This window comes from Schistocerca serialis, chromosome 2, assembly GCF_023864345.2.
Source record: "Schistocerca serialis cubense isolate TAMUIC-IGC-003099 chromosome 2, iqSchSeri2.2, whole genome shotgun sequence".
NCBI classification, from domain to species: domain Eukaryota; kingdom Metazoa; phylum Arthropoda; class Insecta; order Orthoptera; family Acrididae; genus Schistocerca; species Schistocerca serialis.
Genome location: NC_064639.1, coordinates 668,341,494 through 668,359,710, shown reverse-complemented (window position 1 = coordinate 668,359,710; position 18,217 = coordinate 668,341,494).

Below are 18,217 nucleotides of genomic sequence, written 5' to 3'. Positions count from 1 at the left end.
CCTGTAGGTGCCAATACGGTGATGATCCGTCGATTTTAAACATGAAATGTTCAGCATGTCCTCTCAATCATGTAACGAATGAGCGATAGATTCTGCAGCAACTGAGAGACGCCAACGAAACACGTGAAGCAGTAGCTTACATCTGGCGCCAAGGAAAACTCTTACTTTCAATATGGACGTTAAATTGCATCTCAAGTTTTTATATTTATTGATCTAGTAGACAGAATCTCGTGAAACCACATGAATCACTTTGTAACACTGCACATTGTCAGTTAGATTGGCCAGTCAACAGACGACCTGACAGATTAAAACTGTGTGCCGGGCACGGATCTGAAGACAGGCCTTTTGCTTCATCAGTAGTTGTCTTACTGACTGGTCTATCCCGGCATTCTTCATTACTTAAGTTGTTGTCCGCCACTGTCTTTTCCAACCCTGACAGAAGGTCTCTTGCAGACGGCGTTGGAGCACCAACCCTAGATGAAAGGACGGCCCCGATAGTTGCTTAGTCACAGACTACGGGTCGTTTCCAGAATGTGGAATTTAGAAAGTTTGAAGAGGTTCTGATAGATGCACTGCGCCATATTTCACAGCGCATGTGGATAGCGGGGTCAGTTAGAGCAGCACTCTAGATTCGAGTCTCGTTTCGGTAAGGTGCTTAAATCTGTAAGGAATTTTCAACCAGCGTAAACTCTACTGTAGAGTTAAAAATGTTCTCAGTTTTCCCACCGCCAATTTTGGGCTACATACAGCGAACTTCCTTTTCACGTTCTACACAACTTTGCGTACGGAGTGTAAGCCAACTGAAGAATAAATACTCAGACTTTAAGTTGCTAATTGAAGCAACACAGTTTAAAATTCACAAACAATCTGATAAAACTGTAGCAAGCTGAGGGAGTTGGTCAAGAAATGGAATATTCCTCTGCCTCTTTGCTATACGGGGTGGTCAGAAACAGTCTGAAAAGATTGTAAGGATGTTGCAGGGTAGGTTGTGCTGACAAATAATACTTAAGAAAAAATTCGATACGTTGAGCCGTTTTCGAGCTGGTTAGCATGAACTTAGCTGATCACGCCGTTGCGCGCAAATTCAAGCGGTCCGCCAGAGACGGTGTCGCCAAACGTGTCCTTCGTTTGGTTTCCTAAAACCGAACAAAAGAGCGATAAAAAATTTGACATGGGACGGTAGTAAGAATCGAATCGGAACGAAGGATTGAGAATCCTCGTGAGTTGTCATCTACGCTATGAGAACGACTGACACTAACTGTACCTGGCGGACCGTCTGAATTTGGGCGCGCAACGACCTGATTGGCCAACTCCAACGCTAATTAAATGGACGTACTTACTTCTAATATATTTTTGGTTCCGCGATCTCACTTCGTAGATCAGAGAATTCTGTTCTTATTCTGCTTCTGCTACGCTCTCAATGTTCACATTAAACTGGTAACTGTTTCCCTTCCAAATATTAAATAACACCTTAGCGTTAGTTTTGTTTCCCTTTAGTCCGTGCCCTGTGAGACGTATGCTGTCCGTCCCATTCAACCAATCTCTTGAGTCTTCTTGCTTCCGGCCGGGATTGAGTCGTCTGCTAAACTTTCCATCGGTAACTCTTCGCCTCATGCTTTTCTTTCACTTCTGAATTAGCGTTTCATTTAAAGAATTTCTTTTTCTGATGTAAAATTTAATTAATGGCGGCGATAACTTCTGTGCCACGAACCCGCTTAAAATAAACTTGTCTCGCTTTTTCTCTTCCATTTATTATTTCCTCTTGGTTTTTGTATATATTCGTGATAACTTGTCTATCTCTCTGCTTTATTCCTTTTATTCTCACGGTTTCGATGATTTTATACCACACTACATTATAGAAGGCTTTCGTCAACCAGTCCTCCATCGGGCATTGGTGTGTGTGATGGTCTTAGCATAAGTTAGTTTAAGTAGTGTGTAAGTCTAGGGACCGATAACCTCAGCAATTTGGTCCCTTTGGAATTCACACACATACACGCTTTCGTCAGATCCACTAAACCGTCGAATTTAATCTGAGTTTTCGTTGATGAATGCAACGTTTGAATTGCTGCTTTGATTCATTTGGCTTTTCTAAAAGTAGCGCAACCTTGTTTCACAATTTATTTTTAATGTTATTGCACAACTTAGCTTTCGGTTTAGTACTTGAAAATGGGCTTATAACCCGAAACCTAGGTTGTGCAATAACATTAATAATAAATTGTGTAACAAGGCTAAAACAGTGTTTGTTTAGTTAATTTACACTGTTTCACCAAGAACCCACAGTTGATTCAATTAAAATGATCTTCAATTTTTGTTTCTGTTTCTTTATACAGTATTACAGTCGGTAGTTTGCAGACGCATGGCTACGCACTAATCGTTTGATATACGAATATTTCGTATTTACCTGCTTCTACCTTCTTTAGGAATATGAAATCTGGTGGTAAGCCTCCTGTTTCATAAACTGTTAACATCAGCTCCAACGACGATCTAGTTCCTATACTTTTCACTCTTTTTAATAACACAGAAGGTGTACCACACACCGACCTGCTCGTAGAGTGTAATGCGAAGCACACTATAGCTTTCGAGACTTAGAGGTAAGCCATATTCTGATGGAAAATGCGCGGTGAATCAACGACTGCTGTTCGGGTTAACCGGCCAGCCCGAATGTGGTTTGTAGGTGTTTTTCACACGCTGATTAAAGCAAACGTTTGGTTGTTTCCCAATTTCCGCTAGAGAAAAGACGATTGTTTAACAATTAACGTACGATGACACACAAAATAAAGTTTACACGATTTCCAGACAGGTAGCATTCAGTAGTACTGTGGCGACAGAAACGACATTCCGACCACAAAGTTAAAATAAAATGAATTTGCCAAATCATTAAAAGAGCCGACCCTGTACGACAAGACAAACACTTACAAAGGGGAATGGTATATCATTGACTCCGTGTGATTTACTTCAACTCACACCTTTCTGTGTGAACTCTGTCAGACTTTGACCACATCGCTAATTCAACCTATGTCCTCTATATTATGTTTCAGAATATTTCCGCATCGAACATGCCTCTAACAAAATCTGACCATGTACCGGTGTTTATAACTAAAGTGCAGGTACTCACAGAGGTTCAGTGTGGGCTCTAATTATCGTATGGCAGCGATATATGGTGGGTATGTAATGCGTTAATGCGGAACCGATTTACGCTGGAAAAAACATTAGTTCCAGCTGCGGCCACCAGGTGAAAATCTGACGCTGTTCACTGTTTGTATGACGGTATGACGTACACGCTGTCATTTGACAAGCGATAACGCGAGTGAACAGCATGGCTATCGAGAAGAGAGACGGTGCGCTGTTAGTGAAACTGTTTTACGTGAACGGCAGCAATTACGGTGCTGCATTGAGAGAGTATCGCCGACCAAAAGGTCTGAGGAGAGGCCCGGTGTCATTAAATGGTTTAAAAAAGAATGAAATAAAATTCGAAAACACGGGTGAGCTTGGTATGCACCTTGAAGGGTCCTGTCCCGGTGAAAGTTACTGGGAGGTTGCTGTTGCCGTTTTGCAGTCACCGTTTGTGACCGTGTAATGTAGATTCACAAGCACCTTTATTCTCGGCGGGTTCTTCTTTGAAGAGAATGCATCCAGAGGGCCTGTCGGGTGTACCGTGACTTCTGCACATTATCGAGGCCTCCTTGCACGGCATATGATCCCTGCTTTGGAAGAGTGCAACTATGTAGAAAAGACGATTTGCGCGCGAGATGGTGCAACATCTCATGTCGCCATCCAGAGAAAGATTCGCTTAATGAAACCTTCCTCGAACTTTCTGTCTCCAGAGAATTTCCAGGTGCGTGAACTACAAGATCACCTGATCTCAATCCATGCGGCTTTTGGCTCTGGGTATATCTAAAAGAACGCGTTTACCAGGGACATGTTCGGTGTTTACCTATTCTGAAGGCCAACATACAGGAACACATTGCTCAGATTCTTCCTGAACTGCTGCGAGGAACTGTTAATCACTTCGTTTTACTAATACAGCTGTCCGCCCCTGGTAGCTGAGTGGTCAGCGCGACGGAATGTCGTACCTAACGGCCGGGATTCGATTCCCGACTGGGTCGGAGATTTTCTCCGCTCAGGGACTGGGTGTTGTGTTATCCTTATCATCGTCATTTCACCCCCATCGACACGCAAGTCGCCGAAGTGGCGTCAGCTCGAAAGACTTACACCAGGCGAACGGTGTACCCGACGGAAGGCCCTAGCCACACGGCATTTTCATTTATTACTAATACAGCTTGTCTTCGACGTCGCCTGTTCTCCTACTGAATGAATCTTATAATAGGCGGTTAGTAATAAAATCAACATTTTGCTTTCTCACTTGTTTAATCGTTTCTGTCCAAGATCCATTCCTCATACGATATGTACTGATAAATTTGTCTACGTCTTTCTTCCAGTCAAAGCGCCAGATTTGCACCCGGTGGCCAAAATTGGAACTATTTTTTTCCAGCGCAAATCGGCCCTGCTTTGATACATTAGAATATTTACCAAGTTTCGCTGCCATACGATAGTTACAGCCCACACTGTACCTCTGTGTGTAGCTGCACTTTAAGTTTAATCACCCGATATCTGATCACTCAGCTGCACTTTACAGAGGTTCCAGGTCTGTGTCTTCTACCATTAACAAGTTTCCTTTCCTTAACCGAGACTATGGTTAATTTGTATCCCAATTTATTTGCACTCCTCTTTCATCCATGTCCTGCTTAATTTCATTTCCAATCAGTCTGTACTACTGACCTCTTATCTCACCATTTCATTCCCTCGTGTTTCCTTTGTTCATCTTCTTCCATTGATAAATTGTTGTATTACCCTAGTTGTCCCTGATTTCTTTTCCTCTTCCTTCACCTTTCTATGACGACATTACTTGCTTCTTAAACGCTTTTCAATCGTCGTATACTGAACTATTTCCGGCGTTTTTACTTAGACAATAGGCAAATCTAAGCAGGAATTTTCTCTTAGTACCATTCTGTCCAAAATTCGTTAGTTTCCATATCATCGTATGCGCATCTATATATAATCCACTTAATTAAATTCCAACCTACTTTTCGTTAGTAATAGATCATGAAATTATCATATAGTCACGTACTTACATAAAGGTATGCTTTACTCTTGCCCATTTTTGATTTGTAAAAGTCTGTCTGTCCCAAATGTAGTCCAGCTGAAATCTATCCAAGAATATCTACTTGTCTTATGATAGAGGAAGAGAGTATTTGCAACGACCATATGAAATTTATTGCAGAATTCTAGAATCCTCTGTCCCATCCATTTCTCTCAGGCTATTATCTCCAGCTAGTCTGCCTTCCACATCTCCCCTACTACAACATTTCAGTGATCTATGAAATCGTCATTGTCATATGCATGTCTTGGTGTCTCCATTGTTTCCTCGTGCAGTTTTTTTATTGTCTTATCGTCAGCTTGTAACGTGTACATCCAAATTTGGACAGTAGTGGTTTGGCACTGGATTCTTTTCAATCTTTACAAGACATTTTACTCCTTCCAACCCACTTTGTTTCCTAACTTCGTATTCGGAATACTTCTTACACTATCCTTTGATGTTGTTGATCATCTAACCATAAATATCCATCCGCTGTTCGTTTCACTTCACTAATTCCTGCAAGTCTAAGTTCAGAGCACTGATCTGTTTCTTCATTGACTCCAATTTCTCCTCAACAGTCAAAGTTTCTGACATTCCGTACTTCGATTCGTGGAAATTTAACCTAATATCTTATCCTCCTGGCAAGACGCTCTTGCAAGTCTAAGTTCAGAGCACTCATCTGTTTCTTCATTGACTCCAATTTCTCCTCAACAGGCAAAGTTTCTGACATTCCGTACTTCGATTCGTGGAAATTTAACCTAATATCTTATCCTCCTGGCAAGACGCTCTTGGGCTGTTTCCAGCAGAGATCTGAATCGGTAACTGACTGAAAAAGGAAAAATTCTTCGTTTTGTAGGGAAACCAGTTTACAGGCAACTACTACGGACACGTGACGATAAGTCCGGATTAGTGTCGAGGTCCGGTGTGCCGGACAGACTGTGGATGGTTTTTAATGCGGTTTTTCATCCGCCTCGGCGAATGCGGGCTGGTTCCCCTTATTTCGCCTCAGTTACACTATGTCGGCGCTTGCTGCGAAACGTGACGAGGGGTGAGAGAAGAGCAGATCTTTCTCGCATATCCTGACTCAGCATCACGCCAATGCATACTATCGTAAAAACAAGTGAAATTTGCAAGTGGAATGAGGATTTCTTGCTAGGGAGGATGCAGCATACTACCTTGGATAGAGAGTAGATGTAGAAGTTAATTCAGGCTCTCCCACGGAAAAGTGCTGGGACCCCTGCCGTGCATTTTGTATATTAATGAATTCGCAGACAATAGTAACCTCAGAGTTCTCGCAGATGATGCAGTTACGTTGTCAGACCTTGATAACGTTTCAAAGCGGTGCAAAAACTGGCAATTTGCCTTATATGTTCAGAAATGTAAAATTATGCACTTACGAAATAAACGTAGTACGAGTATCTTATGACTACAGTGCGTACGAGTCACAGTTGGAATCAGTCATCTCGTACAAATACCAGTGTGCAACACTTTGTAGGAATATAAAATGGAACAATCACACAGGTTCAGTCGCACGTAAAGCAGGTGGCAGACCTCGATTCATTGGTAGAATGCTAAGCGAAAGTCGACAGTCTACAAGAGAGATTGCTTGCAAACCACTCGTGTGGTCCCTCCCAGAATATTGATAAAGTGTGTGGAACCAGTACCGTATAGGAATAGCAGAGTAACCTGGTGGTGCTGAAGGAACTGAAGTGGCAGAATCTTGAACATAGACGCCAACTATCCCGAGAAACCTCACTTCCGAAGTTTCAAGACCAACTTCCAATGATGAACCTAGTAATATAGTACAACCTCCTTCGTATTGCTCCCATATGTACCACGAGGACAAGATAGATAAATTGCAGTGCACGCAGAGGCACTTAAAGAAACGTTCTTCCCGAGCTCTACACGTAAGTGGAACGGGAAGATGCCCCAATATCTGCCATAATGGGAAGTACCATCTGCTAAGCCCGCCCGGCTAGCCGGTCGGTCTATTATAACGCGATGCTTTTCGAGTGGGAAGGCGTGTCGGTACCCGGCACGAATCCGCCCGGCGGATTAGTGTCGAGGTCCGGTGTGCCGGACAGACTGTGGATGGTTTTTAATGCGGTTTTTCATCCGCCTCGGCGAATGCGGGCTGGTTCCCCTTATTCCGCCTCAGTTACACTATGTCGGCGCTTGCTGCGCAAACACTGTCTCCACGTACGCGTAGTTACTCTACCACGCAAACATTTGGGGTTACACTCCTCTGGTGTGGACGTTCGCGGGGTGGGGGCACTGGGAGCCGAACCGCACAATAACCCTGGGTTCGGTGTTGGGCGGCGGTGGGGTGAATGGAAAAAAATTGGAAATTTGTGGTAAGGTCTTATGGGACCAAACTGCTGAGGTCATCGGTCCCGGAGCTTACCCACTGCTTAACCTAACTTACACCAAGGACGACACACACACCATGCCCGAGGGTGAGGAGACAGGGGGACGGGGTTGAGTGGACTGCTGTGGCCTGTTGTAGGGGTTGTGAACCACTGAGGGCTACGCCGGCGGGGACGAAGCCTCTCCGCCGTTTCTAGGTCCCCATTTCAATACAATACAATACCCTATGCTACGTACACCACAGTATTTCGCAGAATATGGATGTAGATGTAGACGCCGAACGGCGTTTACGTGCCACGGCTGTGCGACTGCTGCCAACGGAAGAACTGTCGCACACGGAGAACGCCAGCATTACTGATGAGAGCAGTCCATATCCTCTCTACACAGTGGCTAGGCGAAAGCTCAAGGATGGTATGAGCTACCACTCCGCATCACCTCTCAGCTGTGCGAGCAGTGTGGATAGGTATTCTCAATAGCAACCAGTCCATCAGTTATTTGTTGGCTATACACACTCACGGATTTACGATATTTCCGAACCGGGGCGAAAAGCTGATACTGGTGCCCCCTCCCCCCTACCCATCAAGCGTTTGAGATGTTGTTGTTGTGTTCACTGCAGAGACTGGTTTGATGCAGCTCTCCATGCTACTCTAACCTATGCCAGCTTCTTCATCTCCGAGTAACTACTGCAACCAACATCCTTCTGAATCTGCTCAGTGTATTCATCCCTTGGTCTCCCTCTACGATTTTTACCATCCATGCATCCCTCCACTACTAAATTGGTGATCTCAGCCTCAGCCTGAGAACGTGTCCTACCAACTGATCCCTTCGTTTAGTCAGGTTGTGCCACAAATTCCTCTTCTCCCCAGTTCTATTTAGTACCTCCTCATTAGTTAAGCGATCTACTTGTCTAATCCTCAGTATTCTTCTGTAGCACCACGTTTCGAAAGCTTCGATTCTCTTCTTGTCTAAACTAATTATCGCCCATGTTTCGCTACCATACATGGTTACACTCCATACAAATACTTTCAGAAAAGACTTCCCGATTCTTAAATCTATACTTGATGCTAACAAATTTCTCTTCTTCAGAAACGCTTTCCTTGCTATAGCCAGTCTACATTTTATATCTTCTCTACCATCAGTTATTTTGCTCCCCAAATAGCAAAACTCATTTACTAATTTAAGTGTCTCAGTGCCTAATCTAATTCCCTCAGCATCACCTAATTTAATTCGACTACATTCTATTATGCTCGTCTTTCTTTTGTTGATGTTCATCGAAGCGTAAACTGAATCTAATGTAATCTGGCCTCATCCAATGACCAGTGACATCGCGCCTTACATCACCTCAACTGCCTCCCAGCACAGACTACAGAAATATATTATGTGGCCTGTGAGGAGCTGCTCCACCATTTTAGCTCATTCTTTCTAACTCTCTCTGCAGTCGTTGTGTAATCTGGACTTCTGGTGTCTGTGACGCTATGGAACTGACGATCGATTCCTTCAGTTGAATTCAATTTGGCACAACCGCCTTCCGCAGTGCTCGACGGTCCCTACCCGTCAGTACATGAGGTCTGTCGGGTCTTGGTTTAACTGTAGTTGTTTCTTTGCGTTCCACTTCACAGCCACTGTACCAACAGTCGACGTGGGCAACTCTATAAGCTGATGTGTATCAGATGGAATTTTTACTCGTCCACATTCCAAGTCACTTAGCTCTCTGACACATTAAGCAGTCACAATATCTCTCCTGAGAACACAAATCTCCCCGCCTGTTTTATATCGGCGCCTCCGACTCGTGACATCTAGCGGCCGATGGCGTTAGTGTATATCCAGGCCCGGACCTAGGGGGGTTGGCAAACCGGGGTATCCGGCCCGGGCAGCAATTTCAGAGGGCGCTGAATTCAAATTCTTGAAGAAAAAAAAACTTGTTTCACAAAACGCCTACCATCCAGTGCACGTTGGTCTATCGATTGTTCATATGATTTTGAAACCCATCCCTGTTCGTTTTTGAACATTTTTCAACAAATTACAAGTTGATTTCTGAATGAATCATTAGTTAATTTTTGAATGCGTACATAGTGTAGGCCTATGTGATGTCTCTGCCAGGGAACCCAGTCGCATCTACGAGTAAAAAACTTTCCCGCAGACAAAAGAGTATGGGGCTTATACGAGCTGAGCCGAATAAACCCGAACGGATGAATGCCAATCACTGTTCGTTTATGTGGTTGATTGGGTGTACGAATGACAAGCTTTGTTATAGATTTAAGTATCAAGAAGTCTTTTCTGAAAGTATTTGTATGGAGTGTAGCCATGTATGGATGTGAAACATGGTCGATAAATAGCTTAGACAAGAAGAGAATAGAAGCTTTCGAAATGTGGTGCTACAGATGGATGCTGAAGATTAGATGGGTCGATCACCTAACTAATAAGAAGGTACTGAATAGAATTTGGGAGAAGAGGAAATTGTGGCACAACTTTACTAGAAGTCAGTGAAATTTTGATTAGCAGCTATTTCTAAATGTGCTCTTGACTTAGTATTTATTGCAATGTTTCTATCATCTGTAAACAAAACAAACTTAACATCCAGACGAGAGGTACGCTGCGGCAATCCGATGGAAGGGTTTGGTTTTGTCGACTGCCTGTAGAACCTTACCTGCCATCACGTATTGTGCCAAAAGTAGCGTATGGAGGAGGAAGCGTTACGGTATGAGGGTGTTTTTCGTGATTATGCTTCAGAAAACGTTGAATGCGGCAGGACGTGAACCCATTTGACAGCACTCTGTACTGCGTACAGTAGAGTAGCAATTCTCAGACGCTGACCATGTGCATCAGCATGACAATCTGTCCTATCGTAAAGCAGTATCTGTGAAGCAATTTTTTGGGACAATCCCATTCCTGAAATGGGTTACCCTGCACAGAGTCGCAACCTGAACGCAATGAAATACCTTTGAAATGACTTAGAACGTCGACTTTGCTTCAGAATCCAGCGTCCAACATAACTACCTTCTCTGGTTGCGGAAGTTGACGGAGAATGGCAAAGCTTATAGGCGACAGCATAGGTGGGGTTGGTGGGATCACTCATGGGAAAATTCCTGCAGTAGTGGGTGTTAGAGCTGCACCTTTTTTAGATTGAAGTCAGCCGATAGGTATTCCTGCTTAAGGGAAGTCTCTCTAACAAGGGAATCACTTTTGACAAAGCTTAGGTATCCGAGTAATGAGGGAATTAGTATATTTCATCAAAATATACAAGGTATTAGAAATAAAGTTAGTGAACTGCTTATAGATGTTGACTCTGAAATTATTGGTCTATCTGAACACTTCTTAACTAAGGAGATAACTTAGAGACTTCCTTTACCAGGATACAGGTTGGCTGGAAGCTTTTCGAGGAGCTCTTTGCATTGTGGGGGAGTAGCCATGTATGTGAAAAACGGCATTCCATTTGAGTCAATTGATGTTTCAAAGTACTGCACTGAAAAGGTGTTTGAATGTTGTGCAGGTGTGGTTAAATTTAACGGAGCTAAACTTCTAACTGTTGTTATTTATAGATCCCCAGACTCCGATTTCACAACATTTTTGTTAAAGCTAGAGGAGGTTCTTGGTTCACTTTATAGGAAATACAAAAAGTTAGTTATATGTGGTGACTTCAATATTAATTGTATAAGTGATTGTGCAAGAAAGAGGATGCTGGTAGACCTCTTTAATTCATATAATCTTATGCAAACCGTATTCTTTCCAACGAGAGTGCAAGGGAACAGTAGAACAACCATAGACAACATTTTTGTCCATTCCTCATTACTAGAAGGGCATTCTGTTAGCAAAAAGGTGAATGGCCTTTCAGATCATGATGCACAAATTTTAACTTTAAAAGATTTTTGTGCTGCTACACGTGTTAAATATAGTCATCAGCTGTTCAGGAAAGCTGATCTAGTTGCTGTAGAGACCTTTGTAAACCTTATAAAGGAACAAGAGTGGCAAGATGTTTATAGCGCTGATACAGTAGACGATAAATATAATGCTTTTCTCAAGACTTTTCTCATGCTCTTTGAAAGTTGCTTTCGGTTAGAACGTTTAAAACAGGGTACTAGCACAAACAGGCAGCCTGGGTGGCTGACTAGAGGGATAAGAATATCTTGTAGAACAAAGTGGCAATTATATCGAAACATTAGAAACAGTCAAAATCTAAATGCAGCAGCCATTACAAACAGTATTGTAAGGTGCTTAAAAATGTTACTAGGAAGGCAGAAAGTATGTGGTATGCAGATAGAATAGCTAAGTCTCAGGATAAAATTAAAACCATATGGTCAGTCGTAAAGGAAGTTGCTGGTCTGCAGAGACAAATGGTTCAAATGGCTCTGAGCACTATGGGACTCAACTGCTGAGGTCATTAGTCCCCTAGAACTGAGAACTAGTTAAACCTAACCTAAGGACATCAGAAACATCCATGCCCGAGGCAGGATTCGAACCTGCGACCGTAGCGGTCTTGCGGTTCCAAACTGCAGCGCCCTTAACCGCACGGCCACTTCGGCCGGCTCTGCAGAGACAGGTCGAGGATATAGAATCAGTGCGTAGTTGGAATGTCCGTGTTACTGATAAGTCGCATATATGTACAGTATTTAATAATCACTTTCTGAATATAGCAGGTGAAGTAAATAGAAACCTAGTCCCAACAGGGAATCATATAGCGCTCTTAGAAAAAAGTGTTTCGAGACTGTTACCTGAAATGCTCCTCCATGGTACCGACAAGAGGGAGATTGAGTTAATAATTAAATCACTAAAGACCAAGAACTCTCATGGATCTGACGGGGTATCTAGCAGAATACTGAAGTATTGTTCTATGTATGTTAGCCCAGTTCTCAGCCATATCTGTAACTTTTCCTTTAGGAGTGGTCGGTTTCCTGACCGATTAAAGTACTCGGTAGTGAAGCCACTTTATAAAAAGGGAGACATTGGTAATGTTGACAATTTTAGACCTATTTCTATGCCATCGGTGTTTGCTAAATTTATCGACAAGTTTGTATATACAAGGTTACTGGAGCATTTAAATTCACACAAATGTTCGGTTTGGTTTTAGAAATGGCTTAACAACTGAAAATGCTACACTCCTGGAAATTGAAATAAGAACACCGTGAATTCATTGTCCCAGGAAGGGGAAACTTTATTGACACATTCCTGGGGTCAGATACATCACATGATCACACTGACAGAACCACAGGCACATAGACACAGGCAACAGAGCATGCACAATGTCGGCACTAGTACAGTGTATATCCACCTTTCGCAGCAATGCAGACTGCTATTCTCCCATGGAGACGATCGTAGAGATGCTGGATGTAGTCCTGTGGAACGGCTTGCCATGCCATTTCCACCTGGCGCCTCAGTTGGACCAGCGTTCGTGCTGGACGTGCAGACCGCGTGAGACGACGCTTCATCCAGTCCCAAACATGCTCAATGGGGGACAGATCCGGAGATCTTGCTGGCCAGGGTAGTTGACTTACACCTTCTAGAGCACGTTGGGTGGCACGGGATACATGCGGACGTGCATTGTCCTGTTGGAACAGCAAGTTCCCTTGCCGGTCTAGGAATGGTAGAACGATGGGTTCGATGACGGTTTGGATGTACCGTGCACTATTCAGTGTCCCCTCGACGATCACCAGTGGTGTACGGCCAGTGTAGGAGATCGCTCCCCACACCATGATGCCGGGTGTTGGCCCTTTGTGCCTCGGTCGTATGCAGTCCTGATTGTGGCGCTCACCTGCACGACGCCAAACACGCATACGACCATCATTGGTACCAAGGCAGAAGCGACTCTCATCGCTGAAGACGACACGTCTCCATTCGTCCCTCCATTCACGCCTGTCGCGACACCACTGGAGGCGGGCTGCACGATGTTGGGGCGTGAGCGGAAGACGGCCTAACGGTGTGCGGGACCGTAGCCCAGCTTCATGGAGACGGTTGCGAATGGTCCTCGCCGATACCCCAGGGGCAACAGTGTCCCTAATTTGCTGGGAAGTGGCGGTGCGGTCCCCTACGGCACTGCGTAGGATCCTACGGTCTTGGCGTGCATCCGTGCGTCGCTGCGGTCCGGTCCCAGGTCGACGGGCACGTGCACCTACCGCCGACCACTGGCGACAACATCGATGTACTGTGGGGACCTCACGCCCCACGTGTTGAGCAATTCGGCGGTACGTCCACCCGGCCTCCCGCATGCCCACTATACGCCCTCGCTCAAAGTCCGTCAACTGCACATACGGTTCACGTCCACGCTGTCGCGGCATGCTACCAGTGTTAAAGACTGCGATGGAGCTCCGTATGCCACGGCAAACTGGCTGACACTGACGGCGGCGGTGCACAAATGCTGCGCAGCTAGCTCCATTCGACGGCCAACACCGCGGTTCCTGGTGTGTCCGCTGTGCCGTGCGTGTGATCATTGCTTGTACAGCCCTCTCGCAGTGTCCGGAGCAAGTATGGTGGGTCTGACACACCGGTGTCAATGTGTTCTTTTTTCCATTTCCAGGAGTGTATATTCTCTTTTCTCTGTGAGGTTTTGGACGGATTAAATAAAAGGTTGCGAACGCTAGGTGAGACTCAGTTTTTACAGTTTCTAACTCACAATTCAACAGGAACCAATATTTTGATCAGACAGAATAGGCATATTATAAGCGAGACGGAACAGTTCAAGTTCCTAGGCGTTCGATTAGATAGTAAGCTGTTGTGGAAAGCCCATGTCCAGGATCTTGTTCGGAAGCTAAATGCTGCTTTATTTACCATTAGAACAGTATCTGAAATAAGTGACACTTCAACACGGAAAGTAGTCTACTTCACATATTTTCATACGCTTATGTCGTATGGTATTATTTTTTGGGGTAATTCTTCTGATTCAAAAAGGGTATTTTTGGCTCAGAAACGGGCTGTTCGAGCTATATGTGGTGTAAGTTCGACAACGTCTTGTCGACCCCTATTCAAAAATCTGGGAATTCTGACATTGCCCTCACAGTATATATTTTCTTTAATGTCGTTTGTTGTTAGCAATATTAGCCTATTCCCAAGAGTTAGCAGCTTTCACTCAGTTAATACTAGGCAGAAATCAAACCTGCATGTAGAATGCACTTCCTTGTCTCTTGTGCAGAAAGGAGTGCAGTATTCTGCTGCATCCATTTTCAATAAGCTACCACAAGAACTAAAAAATCTTAACAGTTGCCCAAACTCTTTTAAGTCTAAACTAAAGAGTTTCCTCATGGCTCACTCCTTCTATTCTGTCGAGGAGCTCCTGGAAGAGCTAAAAAATTAAGCAAATTCCAGTGTTACATTGTTGATTTTATTCATTTAAACTTACGACTTGTCACCTGAATATGTTTTTTTATATTTCATTTTATCTGTTTCTAATATCGTGTTATAATTTCATGTATTGACTCGTTCCATGACCATGGAGACTTCTCCTTAATTTGGTCCCACGGAACAATAAATAAATAAATAAAAAATTAAAAAAATGGGCTGTCATTCCTCCACAGGCAATCAGACACCTCACTGAAAGTATGACACGGGCACATTTCAAACCATCATAAAGGCGAAGGGCGTACACATCTCATATTAATGTCCACTAATAGGCATACGGATACTTTTGATCATGTAGTGTATTCCAATCTCCGTCTTCCACCACAGCTTTTACAACCAACATCTCCTTCTACTACCACAGAAATTCTTGCTTGCTGTCTATGTCTCATCATCCCGTAACTTCTTCCTGTCAATCGTTGCTACATGTTCCTCTCCTCGCCGATTACGCAGGGAACCTCCAGATTTCTTATCCTATCAGTCCACCTCATTTTCAAAATCCTTCTGTAGCTTCACATCTCAAACAGTTCGAGTGTCTTCTTCTCAGAATTCCTTCCTCAAATTAATGCCGAAGTTTGATCTAGCAGACTTCTTCTAGCGAGGACCGACATCCCTGCTTGTGCTAGTCTGCTTTTTATATCCATCTCGCTTCACCCATCGTGTGTTACTTTGCTTCCATGCTAGTAGAGTTCATTCATTTCGGCGACTTCGTAGTCCCCATGTTTGCTGCTAAATTTATCGCCAACTCATTTCCGCAAGTCCCCACTACTTCCGCACTTCTTCAGCTTACCTGCCATCCATAGTGATACTTCACTCTCCTGGCTTTATTTCGGCGATATAATCGCTGTTCGAATCATTTTTTCCCATTCGTGGTAAGTGCTGCACCAATCAACAAATATAAAGTGTGCCTGTTTTTGCAATTAAGATCCGACGAATTTGATTCTACATTTCATTTACAATGTCAATGTAAATGTTTTGTTTCTAGTGGTTAGCACTGAGTGTTGCAAATGTGATTATACGGTACAAGTAGTATGTCCAGACATTGACACTTCTGGCAAATAAGCTACTTGTAGGGTAACGTAGTTTTCTATTCCTTATAGGGCTGATTGTGGAGAATTCCCCAAACCAGACGGAAGACTTGATTTTTGTTGCCGCCCTCGAACTCAGCCATCAGGGTCATAGCTTCCATCCAACCGCCGCAAGTCTCTCTCTGGCCCGTACGCAGCTACTGGCGGAATACAGACAGCAACCACTGCAATAACGTAAAATGCCCATGACATGATAGTGGCAGGCGCACCTGCCACGGATGCACAGATATCGAGTAAACACAACACGTGCTGAGCGAAGTCAAGCATCCCAAAGTGAGAGGTAAGGGGACCCACCGAAACCAGTCACCCCAATGGTGGGAGGCTCCCCGATTTCAGACATTCTGATGGGAACAGAAAGCTATTACATCCATGTCGTTGTTCCTGGATCACGCCAAATGTAGTTTCTAACCAGACATTGAAACGGTTAACCATATTGTAGTGTACAATCAAGTTTGCAACGCTCAAGTAAATTTCGAATGTCAGTAACAACCCCTATAACACAAAGGTTTTCATTTACATCGCAAATGAAACATAGAATGAAATGTATCCATTCGTAATGATATTTGTCGATTACAACTCCACCTACCACGAATGTAAACTAATGGTATAAGTAAACCGTAAGTATGTTTTAGCGTAGAATCCGAATATGCGATGAAAATGGGTGGTTCCCATTTGAAAAAGCAAAGTTGACCCCCGCACACGCAGGAAGGGTGGTTAGGAGGTGGGTAGTTGTAGCACAGACAGATGTGCCCTTTACTAATATTAACTTTTCCCTTAGAACTTTTTTTTAGCACGATGCGTCGTTCTTGAGATATGTAGTTGCCTCAAGTTAAAACAAACAACCTGATGCCCGAATACCCACGAAAAATACGCCACACTGTTCGGATTCGAAGTAATGAGCAAGTACACGTCTTTACTGCTTATCTGCGTAACTGTTCGTCATACGTGTCGAAGAGCATTGTTTAAAACACTGCTTCGACAACGTGTTTGTCCAACTCCAGTATGGTTTTCGTATGAACGAGCTCGTAAGTGGTTGCTTTTCTTTTCCTGGTATTTCACATTAGCTGATGTTCTCTTATGCCTTGACTGACGGCAGGAATTAAAATCTGAAACAAAACTGTGGTGGGTGAGGGAAATGCCGTCAATCAATGAGGATCTAGTCATATGGCAAAATCTATAGTTATGCCATTACATTCTAGGGTAAATCGGCATTGAGGAAAAAAGTGTTTGTTGCACAGAAGCATGTAATAAGAATAATACGTGTCGTCCACAGCACAGTCTATGGTCGATAGCTCTTTAAACAGTTCGGCACACTGACAAGTGCCTCACAGAACGTTTACTCCCTTATGAAGCTTTTAACAATCAATCACAGTTTGAAAACGAGAGTTACGTTCATAGCTATAATTCTGTGAGGAGAAATGATTTACTCTGTGGACCACTCAGCCTTATTGAAATGGCTCTAAGCACTATGGGACTCAACTGCTGAGGTCATTAGTCCCCTAGAACTTAGAACTAGGTAAACCTAACTAACCTAAGGACATCACAAACATCCATGCCCGAGGCAGGATTCGAACCTGCGACCGTAGTGGTCTTGCGGTTCCAGACTGCAGCGCCTTTAACCGCACGGCCACTTCGGCCGGCACTCAGCCTTATTGCAGCATAGTTAGCTACAAGGTATTTAGTAATAAAAATATTTGACCATATGCTGACCGCCGTAAGGAATTTAATGTAACATAAAATTAACTTCAGACAAGAACTGGAATCATAACTGCTTGACAACTGCTTCTACTCCATAGAAGAACTTCTGAATGTCACGTAGTGAATAAATCGCAATTTTTGTGATTATTACTTATGAATGGTGGTGAGCTGAGAAGAACTGAATGGTTTAAACTGAAGAACAACAGCGTATCGCAGACTCGTGGGCGGCAGTGAATGGCACGTTGCACTTCCTCGCCGCTTTCTTGGTGGGCGTGACTTAACAGCGTAAACACGTCGCCAGATGGCGCCGACCCTGTAGCTGCCAGTGATTCATGACGTCACAGGTCTTTTTTGCCCGCGGTGCGCTCAGTATCCAAAAGTGGGCAGACGAACGCGGAACAGCTACCGTGAAGCAGCCTGCAGAAGACCTGTCCCACGCGAACCATCAAGATGCATAGCGTGCGAAAATGATGACATAACGCTCAGCGGATGTGACGATCAAACGTCATTACTTGCTTAGGTATGCAGCGACCTTGATGTCCGATATTATGGTCATGATCCATACATTTGCATGAGATGCAGGGAACATTTTACGTTTTCAAAC